This window comes from Hoplias malabaricus, chromosome 16 (assembly GCF_029633855.1).
Source record: "Hoplias malabaricus isolate fHopMal1 chromosome 16, fHopMal1.hap1, whole genome shotgun sequence".
Classification (NCBI taxonomy): domain Eukaryota; kingdom Metazoa; phylum Chordata; class Actinopteri; order Characiformes; family Erythrinidae; genus Hoplias; species Hoplias malabaricus.
This window is the reverse complement of record NC_089815.1, coordinates 13251827-13274063: the sequence shown is the minus strand read 5'-3', so window position 1 is coordinate 13274063 and position 22237 is coordinate 13251827. Positions and strand designations below refer to the sequence as shown.

At 38.6% G+C, this 22237-nt stretch overlaps 1 long non-coding RNA gene across 2 annotated transcripts; it reads left to right on the top strand.

Annotated features, from left to right (window-relative positions):
- Positions 1 to 306: 306 nt before the first annotated feature.
- LOC136672187 (uncharacterized) lies at positions 307 to 8401 on the top strand. 2 transcript variants are annotated; one of them, XR_010795776.1, is made up of 4 exons: positions 307 to 403; positions 1074 to 1256; positions 3822 to 3888; positions 5985 to 8401. It is a non-coding gene; the product is annotated as an uncharacterized lncRNA (long non-coding RNA). The 2 variants fall into 2 exon arrangements; XR_010795777.1 differs by lacking the exon at positions 307 to 403 and adding an exon at positions 761 to 902.
- Positions 8402 to 22237: the final 13836 nt, after the last annotated feature.

Here is a 22237-nt window from a genome sequence, read left to right as displayed (position 1 = left end):
AGTTGTGAGATACCATGACCAAAATGTAAAATTATAGAATAAGAAATCATCAAAATCATTTAAAATTAGTTTTAAGAGATCAAAAACTACTGAGATGTTCTTAAGTGGGCAATAATCTGAGCGGTCCAGTGGTGGACCAGCAGTGGCCTACCATCAGTGGATTACCAACATTTTCAAGCCATTTGACAGGTATATGCTTGCCGTCTTAAGAATACAAAACACACTATAAATAAATGCTGTAGCGAGTTTGCTACTGTATTGTAATGTATTTTTGAATACAGTATTTTACTGTGTATTTTAATGTATCTTGGGTAACAGACTGGAAGCAGCAATGAAGCTAGCTTTACAGTATTTCACTGTATTGTGAGCTGGGGAGGCTGAGGACTGCAAATGGCATCTAAAGGTGAGTAACTTATTTACACCATTTATTTATCACTTATTTTATTGTTTTGACAACGTAAATATAGCTTAGTTCCAAAATTACATTCGTAATTACATTAGTTCCAAAATACCCCCCCCCCCCCCCCTTGGGCAATGGTACAATTTATTTTTGTAACGTCAGTTGTAGGCCTCGCTACAAAACAAAACCAGAACAGGACAAGTGAATACTTTTCGTCCAAATGAAAAAAGAGAAAGAATTGTGTTTTTTCATTTCGTTACACCGCTACCCTGAAATGGACAAGCTTAAAAGATGATGATGATAATGATGATGATTTGCGTTAATATTGTTTTATTTTATTTAAATTATTTTGTTGAGGGTGGGGCGGTTAGCGAGAACGGGCTAACGGTTCCCTGGGGGCGGGGTGATGAGAACAGAGACGGAGAGAAAGAGACAAAACGTATTCAGAGGCTGCAAGCGTCATCGTACTTTAGGGACTTTGGAACAAAAGTAATGAGTAAATGTATGTTTTAATCATACAGCTCTAAACGTTTCCAACCACATTGTCTTGGTACTGCTTTTTAGCAAGATAGATGGTGCTAGTTATGATAGCCGCGAACATTTAACCAGATAACTCCTGTGGAATTTGCACACTTGTTTGCTCCCAAAAAATGTTAATGTTTTATCGTCGCAGATATCGTCAACTGGCGTTTCCCCCCCTCAAATTAGTCCGTTGGAGGGGATTGAAGCCGGAGACATCACCAGTTTTGTGACGGCTTACAAGCAGGAGGCTGAGGGAAAGGTAGGAGAGAAGAGGCGGGAAGAAAAGAAAGAGAGGGTTCTGCTCCATTGAAACAGGCTGCCGGTGAAAGGACGGGTCAGTCGTAGCATTATTTATTTATATTTAGCGTAGTAGAGAACGATAATTTGACTGTACAAACAATTGTAAACTCAAAGTCCAGTTTTGGGCTTCTTGCGGGTACTATTCGAGTTTTAGTTAGCTAGCAGAGTAATGCTTTTTAAAGAAGAGAACGGAGGGAAATATAAACATAGAGATGGACAGGGATTCTGGTCATTGATATTGGTCAGTTTGGTAAAATTAGATACGTTCATTATAACAGAGAATTGTAAACGTAGATGTTGTAGACATTGTAAACATGTAATGTTAGCTACAGACAAACTCCATTCCAGATTATTAGCTAATATATATTTGGAGTGTCAGGTGTGAATGAGGTGCAAGATGGGGGGAGTGAAATAGATTTTACTTTGTGCTGTGTTGAGAATTATAGTATTTTGCTGCAGAATTTTGAGCTCCATTCTACGGAGCCCCTAAAGGGACTGGGGGAAAAAAAAGACTATTGATTTTGCGTTCCCTCGCAAATACATTGCGCTCCTTTGCAAATGTTTTATGATACACAATTGTCTTTGTGGCTCAGTCAACACATCAGGACACTGCAGTTTCCAGTGAAATCCAGCCACTTGAAACAGATATATATGTATTTATTTATCTCTACTAACACACAGTTTCGTTGCCAGTGCGACGTCTGTAAGGAATACATCTGTATACATCTGTAAGGAACTGCCTAACATCAGAAGTTGTCAGCAACAGGTTTATATACGTTATGTAGCATCCTGAAAGTTCTAGTCAGAACGCCGTATTTCCATAGTAACAGTTGTATGAGACGTAGGCTGCTTCATGAAAGAAAGAAAAAGTGTGGAAGGCTGTGTTTTTTTTATTGTTATTGACTGGGGTAGGGGTCAAGCTAAGAATGTTAATTAAAAACCTTAACAAGCAAAGACTCTTAAAAATCCAGTCATTCAATAACAAGATTGAGGGTGTAAGGCGCAACACAGAGATCTCAGGGCACACTGCGGGCTAATTTTTACAGAGGCTCAGCGCGCTGACTCCAGACACGGCTGTGGAGCTAGAGCCGGTCGCTACACCATGCATTTCGTTTTATCTGGAAAATGTTGTTGTTTTTTTTTTTTTGTTTTTTTTAAATAAAGCTGCAGTAAAAACAGGATACCCTTTTCTGACTGACCTTTACACACATTACTCCAGTACACTACCAATAGCTACACATTTATTTAGGTGTTCATTCTCCTTTCTCTCCCACTGATTGGAAACTGTTATTATTATTATACTTATATAGCGCCTTTCTAGACACCCAAGGACGCTTTACAATCTACACTGCTCAGAACGCTCAATTCACACACACACAGGCGAGAAGCGGCAGCCAAACGCGCACAGTGTACTCTCAACCAGAAACGACCGTCCACCTGGAGGACTGCATCGGGCACTAGGGTTTAACCCAGGACAGAGCGCCAATCCATATCTGGGCTCACACATACAGACATTCATTCACACACCAGGACAGTTATTAGAGAAGCCAATTCACCTACCCTCCATGTTTTTGGACTGTGGGAGGAAACCGGAGCCCCCGGAGGAAACCCACGCAGACACGGGGAGAACATGGAAACTCCACCCAGATGGGACTTGAACCCAAGATCCCAGCGCTGGGAGGCGAACGTGCTAACCACCAAGCCATTGTCTGTATCTCTATACTGTTCACGTAACCTTTGTCCATGCGCTTGCACTTTAAATTCTTTCATCCTCTTTGCTAAGCAATTAACAACACAGCATCAAACGTTTCAGTTGGCACTCCCCAATAACATATCCATGTTCTTTGTTGAGAAGAAATGCTATGTCTTTATATTTCAGTCCAAGATAAAAGTAAATTTCAACGAGCTGCTCCATAGTTCACCTGACACGCACAGCAAGCACATAATCAACAGCAAGCACAGTACTACGGAGCCCACAAAGTATTTGCGAGGTAACGCAATTGTGTTTGCGAAGGAACGCCAAAGTCTTTTTTCCCCAGTCCCTTTAGGGGCTCCGTAACAAAGACAATTGTGTATCATAAAACATTTGCAAAGGAGCGCAATGTATTTGCGAGGGAATGCAATAATGTTTGCAAGGGAACACAAAATCAATAGTCTTTTTTTAATTTTTCCCCCAGTCCCTTTAGGGGCTCCATACCATTCCAAATCTGATTTGAGACTCCCATTTTTGTTATTTAGTTTATATAGAGTGTACATTTTAATTGTTTATCAGAGTTTAAGAGTATTGCATTTAAAGTGTCTAAATACTAAATGTTGGCTACCAGTTCTGTGATCACAAATGTAGTGTGTTGGTTTTTGTAATGCATATGAAATGACATCTTATATCTCTGTACTAAATGTTTTAAATGTGGAGAGTCTCGTCGTGCCATGACTTTCAGGAAGTTGGCTGCATTTAAGGCCCACATTTACAGGTATCATTAAAACAGGAAAACTGAAACTAGACCTAGGCTATATCATATAGGTTTTAATTTGACATGTCATTGAAAACTGCAATGGTAAATGTTGAAGACTTAAAATAATTTATATTCTCATCATTTAGGCAAGTGCCACAGTTGCTGATTTTGAAACCCTTAACCTGCTTGTGAGTCCTCAGATGTTTATTCTGGGTATGTATATATAATTGCAAGATACTCCAGAATGACAAAAGTTTAACATTTGAATTAATTACAGTGGAATTTTTGACCAATGCAAGATATTTGCTGACAGTGGAAGGACAAATGACCTATGTTTGCTCAAGCCTCCATTAATTTCTGGAAAGGCAGCTCTATTCACCTTGTACTAAAATTTCAATTTCCAATATCGACAGGAAATTTCTTTCTTTCTCTCTCTCTACTTGTTTACTACCTTCTCTGAATTAAACTAGCCTCTATTTAATGTTATCTTACCTGTAATTAAAAGTATTATTATATATAAAAACCTTGAAATATGATAACTTTACTGATGCAGAAACCCCATGTATGAAAATGGATTAAAAAATTCTAAAATTATCTGAAGGTAATTGCTTTTTAATATTTTGACCCGTTTCTGTTGGATAATTCTTTATGAAATTATTATGAAGGGCAGTTACTGTTTACTGTCATTCATTCATCTGTTGCAACCATTTAATTCTAATCAGGGACATTGTGGGAATTATTTGATGCAGTTGAAATTTGTGCTTTTGATATGTGAAATTAAAAGTCAAATACAGGATTTTCTGATTACTATGATACATTGAAATATTGCATAGCATATCAGTATACATGACTTTTAGATCAGGTATCAAATTGAAATTGCAGTACTTTTGAAAAAAATGGTTTTGTTGAGTTCATATTAATATCTATCCTCAGTCTTCACTACAAAAAGTGTGAGCAAGCGACAACTAGGGCTGGGCGATATGACCAAAAATTCATATCTCGATATGCCTAAAAGAAATGGAGATATATGATACGAAATGACACTATGAAAGCCATAACAAAATACAATGTCAAAGTATTAGTGTTTATTTTTAGCACCAAATAGGACATGCTGCATTATCTAACTGTAATTATTAATGTAATTCACCCTTTACCTCACTCATTTGCTCTGATTACTTGCAGAAAAATAAAAATAAACATAGCACAAAAAGTAAGAAAATTTTTGTCTGGTTGATTATTTCTTTGTTGTAACAGTGCTTCTTGCCAATAAACCTTATACCATTACTGTCAATTTCTCTTTTAAATGGTGCTACATTTGTAAGAAACATGCTTTTGTGAGATGAGCAGTAGAGCTGAGTATGTGGATTGCACCAGTGAAAAATTTGTCAAATACTCACTGCCAGTGCCAAACAGCTTATTTTGTGTGATGGTGTGATGTGGCATCTCCTTCACTTGAAAAATGAGGTTTATCGTCATTGCAAGCAATCTCAATGCAGAAAAAGATATTGAGATGAAATTCTACAACCAGTGGCAATCCCATATCTCCACAGTCTGGGACCAAACTCTAACCTCCAAAATGACAACACTTGCCCCCACAGAGCGGTGTTTATCAGAGACTACCTCCAGAATTTGGTAGTGGAGAGGATGGAATGGCCTGCTAGCTCCTGACCTCAACCCCAATGAACACTTGTGGGATCAGCTTGGGAGTGCTGTTCATGCCACAGTGACCAACACAACCACATGTGTGACCAGCAGTGTGTAACCAGGATGGTGACCATCATGAAGAGAAAGTCCTGGGCTGTTTTGGCTGTTTATGGTTCTTCCACACGCTACTGAAGCTCCTATTTGTTAAAAGAATACATTGTTAAATTGCCAATATGTCTTGTTTCTTCAAACTTCAGTCAGCCAGTCACAACTCACCAAACGAGTCAATGGCAGAATAAGCTCTTTGGCATTGGCAGAGAGGATTGGGCTAATGTTTCATTGGCACAACCCACATACTCATTTCTACTGCTCATCCCACAAATGCATGTTCCTTATAAATGTGGCACCATTTCAAAGGGAAATTAACATGATTCCAACAGTATAAGATTTATTGCCAAGAAACATTGTTACAACAAAGATATAATATACCAAACAAAAATATCCTTATTTTTGTGCTATGTTTAGTTTTAAAAATTGTCTTGCCCATGATGTCATCTGATCTTCCCCTTACTGTATCCTCTTGTGTACAAATTTTTTATTGCAACTTTTTTGTACCTTTATTTCCACATGCTATGTTACTAACTGTGGAATTTTTATTTTTATAGACGCCTCATTGGTACAAATCCCCAGGGGTGGTCAACGTAGAGAGCAACCAAGAAGTCCTGGACCATGCATCCGTGTGTATCCTTGCTTTAAAGAAACTGATGGACTTTGAATTAAATTTTATTTACAAACCGGATTCCAAAAAAGTTGGGACACTAAACAAATTGTGAATAAAAACTGAATGCAATGATGTGGAGATGGCAAATGTCAATATTTTATTTTTAATAGAACATAGATGACAGATCAAAAGTTTAATCTGAGTAAATGTAACATTTAAAAAAAATATATGTTCATTCAAAATTTCACAGTGTCAACAAATCCCAACAAAGTTGGGACAAGTAGCAATAAGTGGCAAAAAGGAGGAAATTGAGCATATAACGAACAGCTGGAAGACCAATTAACAATAATTAGGTCAATTGACAACCTGATTGGGTATAAAAAGAGCTTCTCAGGGTGTCAGTGTCTCTCTGAAGCCAAGATGGTAAGAGGATCACCAATTCCACCATTGTTGCGCAGAAAGATGTTTGTTGTGCAGCGATACCAGAATGGTGTTACCCAGCGTAAAAAAGCAGAGATTTTTAAGTTATCATCAACCGTGCATAACATCATCAAAAGATTCAGAGAATCTGGAACAATTGCTGTGCATAAGGGTCAAGGCCATAAAACTCTACTGGATGCTTGTGATCTCAGGGCCCTTAAACATCACTGCACCTTGAACAGGAATGCCACTGTCAAGGAAATAAAAGAATGGGCTCAGAAATACTTCCAGAGAGCATTGTCAGTGAACACAATCCACCGTGCCATCCGCCGTTGCCAGCTGAAACTCTACAGTGCAAAGAGGAAGCCATTTCTAAGCAAGCTCCACAAGCTCAGACATTTGCACTGGGCCAGGGGTCTTTTAAAATGGAGTGTGGCAAAATGGAAGACTGTTCTGTGGTCAGATGAGTCACGATTTGAAGTTCTTTATGGAACACTGGGACGCCATGTCATCCGGACCAGAGAGGACAGGATAACCCAAGTTGTTATCAATGCTCCGTTCAGAAGCCTGCATCACTGATGGTATGGGGTTGCATGAGTGCTTGTGGCATGGGCAGCTTGCATGTCTGAAAAGGCACCATTAATGCAGAGAACTATGTTCAGGTTCAAAACATATGTTCAAAACATATGCTCAAAACATATGCTCCCATCTAGACGTCATCTCTTTCAGGGAAGACCCTGCATTTTTCAACAAGATAACGCCAGACCACATTCTGCAGCAATCACATCATCATGGCTACGTAGGAGAAGGATCCAGGTACTGAAATGGCCAGCCTGCAGTCCAGATCTTTCACCTATAGAGAGCATTTGGCGCATCATAAAGAGGAAGGTGTGACAAAGAAGGCCCAAGAGGCCTGTATTAGACATGAATGGGAGAGAATTCCTATTTCTAAACTTGAGAAACTGGTCTCCTCTGTCCCCAGACATCTTTTGAGTGTTGTAAGAAGAAGGGGGATGCCACACAGTGGTAAAAAATGGCCTTGTCCCAACTTTTTTGGGATTTGTTGATGCCATGAAATTTTGAAACAACATATTTTTCCCTTAAAATGATACATTATCTCAGTTTAAACGTTTGATCTGTGATTTGTGTTATATTCTGAATAAAATATTAGATGTTGGCACCTCCAAATCATTGCATTCAGTTTTTATTCACAATTTGTTTAGTGTCCCAACTTTTTTGGAATCCGGTTTGTATTTAAAGGGTCATGTTCAACACAAAACTGACTCTAAGTCAGTAACATGTTGGGTTCATTGATGATATTTGAAATACAAAGTTTTAGCAATCCAGATTACATATTTTTTATTACATTTTTCATGATGTTTTACGGTCACTATTTGTGTTGTCTGGTAAGATCAAAAGTCATTTGATATAACGTAATGTTTTACTATAAAGATTTGGGCACCTTTCTTGTAATTCATCAAGGCAATAATGTAATTGGATATTGTGAAGTATTTTTGGTTAGGAGAAAAAAAGCAAATATCATAAGGGGCAAAAATATTAAGTTCAAGTAAAAAAATAAATGATTTGAACATGTTATGTAGTACTTGAAATTTGTCCACATTTTGCATATATTCAGTTTTAATAAAGCGTGTTACTGATTTTAATTCTGAATGTAGATTTGGACTTCTTTTGTGTATGTTATGGTTATAGTATTTTTAAAGTATTCATGCTTGGCAGACTTGATTTTTTTTTATTTAATAGTAACACTATAATCTTAATACAAAAATATTACATGCTGGTATTGTTCAGTATATATAAAGAATTGAATGTAATTTAGAAACTGTTTGTAATTAGTGTTCCTCTGTAAAAAGGTATTGTTTCTGAAAAAAGGCAGTAAATGGCTGGCAATTCTGCTGAAAATATTACTGTACATTTAAATATTTAGAGTAAAACATTGTATTATGCAATTACAGTAGTATTCTGTAAATTTTATATACAATCTTGTTCCTGTACAAATGCAGTAATTGGCTGGAAACTCTGTTGCCAGGTATTTACTGTAAATCCCAATATTTACAGTTAAGTTTTATTCATTTACAGTAGTATTTTGTAAAGTTGAAATACATTAATGTTCCTGTAAAAATACAGTAATTGTCTGGGAGCTCAGCTGACAGTTATTTACTGTAAATCAGTTTTTACAGTAAAGTATTGTATTATTTAATTACAGTAGTATGCTGTAAATGTGAAATACGGTAGTGTTGAGGCTCTATGTCACACCAGTGTTGGGTTTAGACGTCGACCCGATTTTTCATTAAAACTAAAACAACATTGGAGCTTGACGTCACCCAAATGTTAATTTTTGAGTAATATCTGACTTTGATTACTAACCATAATTCAATGTCTAAACTACATTGAGTCTTGATGTCACACCAATGTTGGGATTTGATGTCAACCCGAATTTTCATTTCCAACTAAAATTCAACATCTATACAACATTGGAGCATGACATCATCCTGACGTTAAATTTTGAGTAATATCTGACTTTGATTACTAAACATACTTCAACGTCTAACCAATGTTGGTTCTTGATGTCACATCAATGTTGGGTTTAGATGTCAACCCGATTTTCATTTCCAACTAAAAATCAACATCTACACAACGTTGGAGTTTGACATCATCCTGACGTAAATTTTTGAGTAATATCTGACTTTGATTACTAACCATATTTCAACGTCTAACCAACGGTGAGTCTTGACGTCACATCAATGTTGGGTTTAGACGTCAACCCGATTTTCATTTCCAACTAAAAATCAACATTTACACAACGTTGGAGTTTGACGTCATCCTGACGTAAATTTTTGAGTAATATCTGACTTTGATTACTAACCATATTTCAACGTCTAACCAACGTTGAGTCTTGACGTCACATCAATGTTGGATTTAGACGTCAACCCGATTTTCATTTCCAACTAAAGATCAACATCTACACAACGTTGGAGTTTGACGTCATCCTGACGTAAATTTTTGAGTAATATCTGACTTTGATTACTAACCATATTTCAACGTCTAACCAACGGTGAGTCTTGACGTCACATCAATGTTGGGTTTAGACGTCAACCCGATTTTCATTTCCAACTAAAAATCAACATCTACACAACGTTGGAGTTTGACGTCATCCTGACGTAAATTTTTGAGTAATATCTGACTTTGATTACTAACCATATTTCAACGTCTAACCAACGTTGAGTCTTGACGTCACATTAATGTTGGGTTTAGACGTCAACCCGATTTTCATTTCCAACTAAAGATCAACATCTACACAACGTTGGAGTTTGCCTTCTTCCTGACGTAAATTTTTGAGTAATATCTGACTTTGATTACTAACCATATTTCAACGTCTAACCAACGTTGAGTCTTGACGTCACATCAATGTTGGGTTTAGACGTCAACCCGATTTTCATTTCCAACTAAAAATCAACATCTACACAACGTTGGAGTTTGACGTCATCCTGACGTAAATTTTTGAGTAATATCTGACTTTGATTACTAACCATATTTCAACGTCTAACCAACGGTGAGTCTTGACGTCACATTAATGTTGGGTTTAGACGTCAACCCGATTTTCATTTCCAACTAAAGATCAACATCTACACAACGTTGGAGTTTGACGTCATCCTGACGTAAATTTTTGAGTAATATCTGACTTTGATTACTAACCATATTTCAACGTCTAACCAACGTTGAGTCTTGACGTCACATCAATGTTGGGTTTAGACGTCAACCCGATTTTCATTTCCAACTAAAAATCAACATCTACACAACGTTGGAGTTTGACGTCATCCTGACGTTAATTTTTGAGTAATATCTGACTTTGATTACTAACCATATTTCAACGTCTAACCAACGATGAGTCTTGACATCACATCAATGTTGGGTTCAACCCGATTTTCATTTCCAACTAAAAATCAATGTCTGTCCAACGTTGAAAATTGTTGTCAAGGCAACATCGGGCTATGACGTCAACCCGATTTCATTTCCAACAAAAATTCAACGTCTGTCCAACGTTGAAGCTTGTTGTCAAGGCAACGTTGGGTTTAGACGTCAACCCGATTTTCATTTCCAACTAAAACTCAACGTCTGTCCAACGTTAGAGACCAACGCCTTTCTGACGTCAAATTGACGTCCTGTGCCTGCTGGGTAAACTTATGGATTAGTGTCTTGCCCCTTTTGATCTGTTCTGGTTTAGTGTTTAGCCTCTGTTTAGCCCTTGTGTGTAGCGTTCTAGCCCTTGCATTTAGCCCCTTTTGTCTAGTTCCCTAGCATCTCTGTTTAGTTCCCTTGTTGTGTTCATTAAAAGTCTCCTGCAATGATCTCCATTCCTGTATATATCTCTGACCACCCTGACACTCCCCTACACCCCACAACGTGACAATATGGAGGGCAGGACAAATAAATGCAGAAATTAAAGTGGAGGGATATAATAAGTGGGAAGGATATAATAAGTGCTACAAAATGCTGACTTGTTGTTTGAGATTTGGAGCAAGGAATTCCTGGGGCAGAAATTGTTCCAGGGGCATCACAAACAAGGGCATGCGTAAAGTTTGCCCAAACAACAGGCATGATGAATATACAACTCCACTTGTACTTGTTTTCTCTGAAACCCAAGCAAAGAATAGACAGTCCAGTATTATTCATAAATTTAGACTGATATTCAATGACAAAAGTTTGCTCAACCTTAAACAAACAGCAAGTCAAATAAACAAGAATGTGCAGAACATTCTTTTTTTCTGGAAATTTATCAACAATAATTAAGAGTTCAATATATATTAATGGTCAAATGGAAAGACCAGCTATTTGTTGCAATGCAGCGTCATGAATAATCACACAAAATTAATGTTTCTTATTGTAAACTATTAGAACAACTAACTTTTGTCAGCACTTGATGTCTTTGCTCACCTCACTGTTATTATGCAGGCACAGTTCTACTTGATCTGTCTGCTACGGCCGAAATACATTCTCTAAGCAGGAAGATTAAGTGAAATTTTAAGGTGCCTGTGCGCAGCAACAGTAAAGCACATGACGTTTTAAGATTCCAGTGCCCAGTTACAGAAAAGCATGTGAAGTGTTAATGTGCCCATGCCCACTTACAATAAAGCACATGAAGTTTGAATGTGGCTGTGCGCAGCTATATGGAGTTTTATAAACATAAAATGCCACAAAATGTCTCCCCACCACTTTTCTTTACAATATTTCAGGAAAAGATACACACTCACATGAAATAAGACAAACTGAGCTCCCTTTGTTCCTACTCACGCATGCACCTTTCAACATTAGGAGTCAGTCTGTCAGACTGAGCAGGCTATGGTGTCAAAATAGGTTCTAAAGGTCTGAGAATAAAAAAAACAAAAAAAAAAAACAGAATCCATAACCAATAAATGTAAGGATTATTTTGTAATTATAATATTTCTGTATATAATTGTTTATTTTGAGTTTAATATTTTTGAAAACTCTGTTTTTGATTTCACTCCACCTTCTCTCACTTTTGCTTCCCCCAGTCTTGCTTTTGCCTCCAGAAGTTTCTCGATTTTGAATTTTGATGGTGTCGCGATCTAGACAGTAAATGGTGGCTGAAATTAAGCCCCACCCACCCAGCCCATTCTGAAATTGTCTTTATATGCTATAGTTGTATGTAGCATATGACTGCAACAAGCAATCATACTTCCCATGTCTGTATAAAACATACAAATTTTACATTTTGAGGAATTAGAATACTGCATAAAACTGATCATTTTAATCACATAAACATAGCCTTGGGTCATTTTGTGAAGCATCTGATGAGTATTTACATAGATTACAAGTTGTAAAAGGATCAGGCATGTTGAAATGAAATTCTAAGAAAACCATGAAACTTTTATCTTGCTGTGCGTGTGTGTGTGCGTGTGTGTGGCATGTGATTGCAAAACACAATCATATTCTCTGTCTGTCTATAACGTATAATATTTCCATTTTAAGGAGTTAGGATGATGTATAAAGACTGTGATCATTTTGATCTCATTAATATAGCTTAGGCTTTGTTTTTGTGGAGAATCTGGCAAGTATTTACGTAGATTAAATATCGGCGTAACATACATACGCAGCACAATGCATATGCATGAATATGCATGCCATTGTTTAGTTTTGCCTAATAATCCATATGTATAGTTCAGGGACACTGTAGTATTATATTTATTTGTTAAGTGTTGGAATCTTGTAACCTCACACATGTTGAAAACCTCCACTTTAGAGTATGTGAATGTGAATATATATATAAATAAATAATTATAAACGTGTAAGGTTAAAGTAAAACAGAAAAGCTGTGCAGATGCATCCAGCATCCCTCTGCTCGTCAGAAAGGCATTCAAATCCATATAGTATAGTGTATTCCTGTCGTCATGGGGACAAATCCGATGACTTTCAGTTTTAAATCAGGGTGCGTTAGGCTTGTGAGTCACAGGAATATCTCCGCACTTGGATATCAGTGTGTGTTTTCTGGTTATGATCAATTAGGTCTCAACCACTTTCTGCATGTTTCGGTTTAAGCGTCAGGAAAAACATTCATGTTAAATCTCGTTCTGCGACAAAACAGTACATAACACAGCCAGGCAGTTAGTTTCCCAGTTCTACTCTCTAATCTGACACTACTCTCTAATCTGACACCAGAAAAGGCTATCACCTCTTTTACTCACCCGTCAACAGCAACATATGTGTACACTTCAAGAAAAACCCTAGGGCAGGAATTGGGACAGGGCCACAATAACCACATTAGCTAGTTCTTGTGACTGAAAACGTTACATTACTCATTTATAAATTAAAATACCATAACGTTACGTGAGCACTAAAAGTAATTAATTAACAGCTCAAGATATTAATGTTAGTTAACATTAATTGTATATCTAGATCACATCCAGGCATTTTGCCACTGTACCTTAATGTAAGTAATTAGGTAGTGCTTTAAAAACATAAACTTCATTTAAAACCTACCTATTACAGATAATCATACATTTAACATTTTTAATTTATGACATGCATGTTCTTACCTCAGAGGCCGCAATGAGCTGTAATGGTCAGTGTGAGGAGGAGGAGGAGCTCTTTGTGTAGAGTGAGCTCGGGTGTTGATCTCCCGCTTACCTATAACTCAATGTTTGTATTTATATAGAAATTTCACTCTCACCCATAATGGTGGTTCCGATAACACATCTGAATTTTATAAAAAGTGTTTTTTGATGACAATTGTTTGTTCTTGTTTATTTGTGTTATTTCTTTTTATATGTATATTTTGTAATTTGATCTGTTTTTGTTTTGTTGCTTGATTTTATTGTGCAGCACTTTGGCCAACACTGTCTGTTAAACATGCTATAGAAATACTTATGACTTGACTTGACAATTCTGAAAGGAAGTTTTAGACCTCTGGATATCAGTTTTGCAGTTTGATCTAGCCCTCCTCTACAGTGTTCAGCAAAATAACTCACACATAGTTAACTAGACACAGGGACAGGTTTAGAATGCACTGGTCTAATCTTGTGTCCTATTTCACCTCTGTGACAGGCCAGCTTTGTTTGCAGTAGTGGCTGGACAAACACACTACCCTCCACTCTGCCCACTGCTTCACTCAGCTCCATCTCGCTGGGCAGCATCTTGATTGACGTCTCTCATGGTGTTCTCTGTCTCCTCTGCTGTCTCATAACAGCTTAATGGAACCATCCGTCCAGCTGTGTGGGCCAGACAACAGCCTAGTGGGCTGTCTGTAGACCCTAGCTCAAGGGCAGTCCAGACAGCCCCCTCTTAGCCTCTTTCTCCACAGGACAGCACACTGTAAAGTACCCACATGCCAGAAACCATGTGGATCATTCTTTACTGACCCACTGTGAACAAAGAGGGATGTTTCTCATTGCCTACTTTAGCTCAGGATCTTTTTTCTTAGGTTATACTCACAAGTATATTAACTTGCTGTAACTATGCCACACTTTGCCAAATGAGAGAATTCTAAAGAGCGAATGCAAGAGTGGCTAAGAGGGGCCTGTCAGTTATTATAACTGATTATTATTGTTATTATGTTTATTGCAATAAAACATGTTGTGTTCTAACATAGTTATGGTATGAGAGTCCATAATCAATATTTTCACTCTTTCCCACTTGTCTTAATGAGCTGTGGGAAAGATGTAGGCTAAATTGTAGTTTATTAATGCCAGTGATTGATTGATTTCAAAGGGTTAACCATAACAAAAGTAACATTTTCATATTTTGGCCTAGCTTATTAAAACAGAAATACAATTTTGATCAAATTAGAAATAGTCACGAACATACTTAAAACAGGTGAATTAAATTAAAGCAGAAACTGTCTCTGTCATTTTTCTCCAAACAATAATAAGACACGGTATGACATTCTGTCATAATTGTGAGTGCTGTTTCAGGTTTGGAATGTAGTTTTGCATGATTGGTCCCATTAGCGTCAAAAAAAAAAAAAAAAAAACAGACACAGACTGCTGTGGAGAGGAGAGGGGGAAACAGCTGGGGTTTGTTGGTGATGGTACAGTTCACAGCTGTGAAGTAAACCCAGCTGTTACCCCAGAAACAGAAAAAGGCTTACAACACTCTTTATTGCTTTAGTCAAATGATCTGATGCCTATTAACATGAAATATCCTATGTAGAATTATGAACCCAAAGAAACAGAACTTTATGCAGGGACATGCCAAATGTAAACCCTGCCACTTCTAAACTTCTAGAGGTTAGAGTTATAGTTAGGGTTATGGGGAGCAAAATTGTTTGAATCCTTGGGATATTTTATTAGTCAAGCATACAGCTGGTACCACAGACAGGGTTCTGTGATAAAAAAATGATTATCATTGTATATAGCACATTTTACATAGTGGTAAATAATTACAGCACTTTTTGTGTACATCTAGGCCAGTGACTTCCAAAGTGGGGTGGTATAGTGAGGAAAATAAATGACGTATATAATGCAGTTGATATGTTATAATTCCACTGTAAAAGTTATTTATCACATTATTTTATTCAATATAAATGTGCAGTTTTTTTATGAATTGCAATGTTTAAAATAAATTCACTATTTGCCAACTCGCAATCAGTTTGGCATGCTCATTCTCTGTTACTGACTCAGGCGCTTTCTCCCTGCATCTCTAGTTATAGTGCTCTTGCCCACTGTTGCAGGCTCAGTCAAGGTCTAGAAACTGCATTTCAAACTCTTATCCGGATCCGGGTCGCGGGGGAAGCAGTCGGAGCAAAGAAACCCAGACCTCCCTCTCCCCAGCCACCACCTCCAACTCCTCCGGGGGTATACCAAGGTGTTCCCAGGCCAGTTGAGACATGTAGTCTCTCCAGCATGTTCTTGGTCTGCCCCGGGGCCTCCTCCCCATTGGACATGCCCGGAACACCTCACCAGGAAGGCGTCCAGGAGGCATCCGAACCTTTTCCGACTGAGTACCATGGACTGATCCTCATCCCTACCGCTTCACACTCGGCTGCAAACTGGTCCAGCAAGAACTGGTCCCGGCTCGATGAAGTCAACAAGACCACATCATCCGCAAAAAGCAGACATGGAATCCTGAGACCACCAAACCAGACACCCTCCACCACTTGACTTTGCTGAGAAATTCTGTCCATAAAAATTATGAACAGAACCGGTGACAACGGGCAGCCCTGACGGAGACCAACTCCGACTGGAAACCAGTCGGACTTACTGCCAGCCATACGAACCAGACTCCTGCTCTGTTTATACAGGGACTGGATGGCTTGTGGCAAAGAGCCCAGTACCCCATACTCCCTGAGCACCCCCCACAGAATACCCCAAGAGACACGGTCGAATGCCTTCTCCAGATCCACAAAACACATGTAGACTGGTTGAGCAAACTCCCATGCACCCTCCAGGATTCTAGCGAGGGTAAAGAGCTGGTCCTGTGTTCCACAACCGGGGCGGAATCCGCATTGTTCCTCCTGGATCCGAAGTTCAACTATCAGTCGGACTCTTCAGCTTGACAGCCTCCCTCACCCGGGGTGTCCACCACCGAGTGCAGGGATTGCCACCCCGACAGGCACCGACAACCTTGCAGCCACAGCTCTGTTCAGCCACCTCAACAGTGGAGGTCTGGAACATGACCCACTCGGACTCAATGTCACCAGCCTCCCCCGGGATGCAGTTGAAGCTCTGCCGGATGTGGGAGTTGAAGATCTTTCTGACAGGTTCCTCTGCCAAACATTCCCAGCAAACCCTCAGCACCCATTTGGGCCTGCCAGGTCTGTCCGGAATCCTCCCCCGCCCTCTGATCCAACTCACCACAAGGTGGTGATCAGTTGACAGCTCAGCGCCTGTCTTCACCCGAGTGTCCAGAACATATGGCCGCAGGTCCGATGATACGACTATAAAGTCGATACCCTGCCTAGGGTATCCTGATGCCAGGTGTACTTGTGGGCACCCTTATGCTCGAACATGGTGTTCATAATGGACAAACTGTGACGGGCCCAGAAATCCAATAACTGAACACCACACGGGTTCAGATCAGCGGAGCCGTTCCTCCCAATCATGCCCCTCCAGGTCTCACTGTCATTACCCACGTGAGCGTTGAAGTCCCCCAGCAGAACAATGGAGTCCCCAGAATTAGTGTTCTCCAGCATCCCCTCTAGGGTCCCCAAGAAGGCATGATACTCTGAACTGCTGTTCGGTGCATAAGCACAAACAACAGTCAGAGCCCTTTCCCAAACCCGAAGGCGCAGGGAAATTACCCTCTCATCCACTGGGGTAAAGCCCAATGTACAGGCACTAAGCCAGGGGGCTATGAGTAAGCCCACTCCTGCCTTATGCCTCTCACCCTGGGCAACTCCAGAGTGAAAGAGCATCCAGCCCCTCTCAAGGAGATTGGTTCCAGAGCCCATACTGTGTGTCGAAGTGAGCCCAACTATATCCAGCCGGTACCTCTCAACCTCGAACACCAGCTCAGGCTCTTTCCACCCCAGAGAGGTTACGTTCCATGTTCCAAAATGTCAAACATATCATTCCACATTAATACATGGGGAAAAACAAAGAAAGAAATATCTCACACAGCATTGTCAGGCATGGTTTTGTAGATAGCTGTTTAATGAACACAAGAAGGATTTATTAAGCAGTGAGATCAGTAGATAGTGAGATAGAATTGTATACGTCTTCTTTAATTAACTTACAGTGAAGGAGGAGGCATAAACACTTCAGAATTTCCATCTCTATGAATATTCTTAACCAAGTGAGAATGTTTAGAATGTGGCATTTCATATCACACATTTCTTAATATGTTGACCTTATAAAAACTGAATTGTTCACATATTACGAAAAAAGCTGAAACTCCATTTTAAAAACTGATTACTAATTACATAACTAGTATTTTCAGCCTTTAAGCTCTGTGTTGAACACCTGGTAATAAATGACATTAATTAATAAGAAAATATGGATAAGATCTTGAACTACACTTCACAAACATGTTAAGACTTCCAAATGTAACTAGATTTATCTGAAATTCATGCAAGAATGGGGAAATTTATCTGCCCTTAAAATGAAAATTTTTAATTTAAATTAAGTCTTTAGCTGAAATATAAGGAACATATGGGGAAATGTTTGGAATAGCAAAATAGGGTCAGAGATATTCATTTCAGTGCATTCCTATAGTAGTGTAGACACCATCCAAACAAATGCTTATAGCTCAGGAAAAGATTTCCCAAATTGCTTAACCAGTTACGACAAGGACACTCTGGGGATTGATCTGATATAAACATTGTGCAATTCGAGCAAGAATTGATCGCATCATGATAAGCTAATCACAGAACAAATTTTTGAAATTCTGCACACTGAACCAATCTGAAAATACATTGACCTCTATGGGAGCCAAAACCCTTCCTGGTGCTGAACAAAAATTCATAAGTCAAAAATCATATTTTCAAAGGACCTTAAATGTACAGGTGCTAGAAAGGGAACATTTATATGCCATTAAAAATTTAAATGGTGAAAGGTGAAACTATAAGGAATTTATGGGGAAATGTTCGGCTGAAAAGTGAAAGAAAGTCTTTCTGGGCAGAGGGGCTAGTGACATCACGCACTCTAGCCATCCCCCATTCAAGTGAATGGAGGGATATTGAGGGAGGGATTAAACGGATGAGTGCAAGAGGTCTGATTTTCAACATGATGCGACTCGGTGTGCCCGGGTCCGACCGTTTGAAATCACGTGGCCATATCTCCAAAATTGACAGAGTTAGAGCAAGTTCCAATTTTAGCCAATGCATTCCAATGGGAAAAATTCCCACATTGGAAGCTCATAATCTGAAATAGTTCTTCTATGGTCCTGTGAATTTTTGTGGCTGTAGCATGAAAAACCTAGGAGGACAAAGTATTTTATATTTTGTGAATAGAATAATAATAAGAAAATATCATAAAATTTCAAAGATCAGTAATTTGGCTTTGACAAGCCAAATGAATTAGATTTAAGGTTGATTCATACTTCTGCATTGACTCAACACAGAGCCTACAACATAGGCTCCGCAAGATTATACTACTGCGTTGGTGTCTGTGTCATTCTGCAATTACATCACCACACCACTAGGGCTGAATCTCAAACATCTTCCTCTACACTATGTGGTACACAATGTACACAGTAAATTCTCCAGTGTTAAATCAAGAGTATTAGTGTTGATTTAACACTGGTGAATTTACTGTGTAGTGGTACAGTAGAATTACTTTTATATATCTTTAACATGCACTATTTAGGGAGCAGATCATTGTTTGGGACAGAGCAGAGTTTACATAAGATGTCAGGAAAAAAACAAATACAAATCTGGAATATTTTTCCCACAGTATTGCTTAGTCGTTTTTTCCCAGAGGCTTCCATATTTTTTCTTTGTTCAACATTTTTATTCAACGGTGCTGCAGTGGAAAGAGTGGACAGCTTTAGATACCTTGGAGTTCACATCTTGCAGGACCTTTCATGGTCATGCCACATTAACAACCTGGCAAAAAAGGCCCGTTGCATTTGCGATCAACTAACTGATATTTTCTTAGTTGTTACACAATAATCTATAATTGTAATTTTGTATTAATAGGGCCATTAACCCCAAATTAGTTCAGTAATCCTGCTTAAATTGTATAGTATTACTGCTGCAAAATTAAATACTTTCTGCTATGTTTCTGACCTTTTGTGACTTTAAATGATTAAGTACAATAATAATTACTGACTTTAACACTTTGTTAGAGTTATAAATGACAAACTCACATTTGTTCTTCACATTCCTTGTTACTGTGTTACACATCAAGTAATTACATGAGTTCTTCTGAATTATGTGGGTGATTAGTGTCATGAGTGGTTATCCACCACCTGCTACACAGAAGTCTTGAGTTTAAATCCCAGCTAGGATAAGCACAAACTAAAGCCTATGGATTAATTCATTGCTGGCTTAAAGCACAGATAAATAGAATGAGTGTTTGAGTCCATGCTCAAGCTAAGCACAGATCAATAAGAAATGACTTTATCAGCTGATATGAGATACAGTGACATTGTCTTTGCATTATACTTTACCTGACCCATTAAAAGCAGATCAGAAACAAGTGATTGCATATATTGAAGAAATAATACCACTTCGTTTCCTCAGAGCATCTTCAGTGTTTTTGCTTGTGTCCCTAATATTAAAAGCCATGTTTTAAGTGCAATTAATGAATAATATTTAGTCACTGTGGGGATAATAAAATGATTTGCAGATGTTCCTGAGAGTGTTGTCTCCAGTAATCCCTGAAACTATCAATTTTCCCATGGCCAAAAAGCCCAACGTGCTTACAAACCCTGCCAACTTCCAAGTTTGTCCATTTGTAATTCTTGCCCCATGACATGATTTTTGCAGCCTGTTTATATTTTGACACAATGTTTGTTCAGTTTGTACAGGGAAATAAAATTTGAACATGTCAAGGGGTGTATATGTAGAGGTGGAACTGAGTTGGAATGTGGAAGGGCTTCTTTGCTGGCGGAGCTGGTGATAGCCATGAGGGAGGCATTTCTCCTGATGAGGACTGAGGTGTGATAAAAGGCAGAGAAAAATGTGGTGGCTGCTGGGAACAGTAACATTCTGTCACATCCTCAAGAAGCTGGTGGTGTTGGGGAAGTTGCTTTTGCCCAGGTAAAATTTGTGGAGCTGGTGACTGTGAGGGAGGCACTTCACCTGAGGCTGACTGTGTTGTAACAGGCTGAGGAGATTGTGACTGCAGAAGTAATGCTGACTGCTGTAGATATGCAGCATGTGTCTTTCTCTGTAAAATAAATAAAAATTCAGGTACTAAATCAATTGAAAGAGGTTCTCACTCCCTTTCTCCTGCACACACCTAAGTGGAATGCACACCTGAAAGATGAGGTGGGGACAGAACTTCTGTGTTTTTCTCTCGCACACAAATCTAATGTTGCACTCTAAACTTGAACAGAGATTTCCACTAATTTTCAGTATAAAGTCACATATGCATCCAACTAAATAAATATAATTCTAAGAAAGATAATGTATTATGTGTCCAGGACATAATGATGAAAACATTTATATTATTTGAAAGGGAAGCTTACATTTACACAAAAACTACAGGGGTACAAGGCCAGGTATTGTTGCGGGTACATTTTTGATATGATTATTGCTAACTATACATTGAGCAGGTAGCAGAAGTTGTGCTCTCTACTCCATCAATCATACATAAAAATTCTCTCAAACGCCATTCAAAAGAAATTGTTTCAGAAATTCACAAAGCATTCCACCATGGCCACATGAAAAAATATTAAATTTGGGTGTGTCTCCTTTCAGAGATGAACAGCCGCTGACATGTTATGCACTGAACAAAAATGCAGCTTTCTACAAGGCCTTAAGAAGTCCTTTTTTACAGACTTTAAGGTTATTTTTCTCATGCAGCTGTAGAAGCTTTAATTGCTCGCCTACCTTAGGTTTATAAATACACCTTTGGGGTGAAAGTGCTCATGACAGCATGCCTGATTTGAAGTGAATCACCAAGGAACCCAGTGGGTGAGGCATGCTAACAGATGTTACAGCTTCTCAAGAACTGCAGCAAGGGACAGAAGAATTGTAGGTAAAGACTTCGGTCCCACTTTGTTTTGCATATATCCACTGGTATATATGCAAGTAAAATGTGAATTAATCTTTACTAAATATTAAAAAGTCAGTCAATCTGGGTGGTGACTATTAAACTTGATCTGATAAAACACAGCTCCATTAATTCTGGAGTGTCAATCACCATTCAGAAAGCTGAAATACATTATACATATTCTCTGTTTCTACACAGTGTGGAAAATACTAAGAGATAGTAAGCAGTGGATTTTCCTCTGGATTACAAATGGAGTTAGTCCAAAATTAGCTTAAATTGCCTATTCCTTCTGGGCATGTTTCAAGGGGGCCTTGGGGTATGCCCACCAGGGGAGGACCAAAAATATGTCTTTATATAAAAAGATTTTTTAAAACTGACTGTTCAGTGAAATGGGTATGTAGTAGATCTATCTCTTCATAGTCTAAGGAGAAGCAGACAGAATTCATTTTTTTACACATTTTACACATACCTTGTTTGGTCCCCATTTCTGATTTTTCAGTTTGGTTTGAACCATAATAGCATATGTGAAATGTGCTGGAATTTATTTTGACCAAAAGAGGTGGTCTCAGTCCTGATCAAACTAAACCAATATTTTTGGGTGGTTCAGACCAGCAACAGGAATTTGAGGCAGTGTGTATAACAC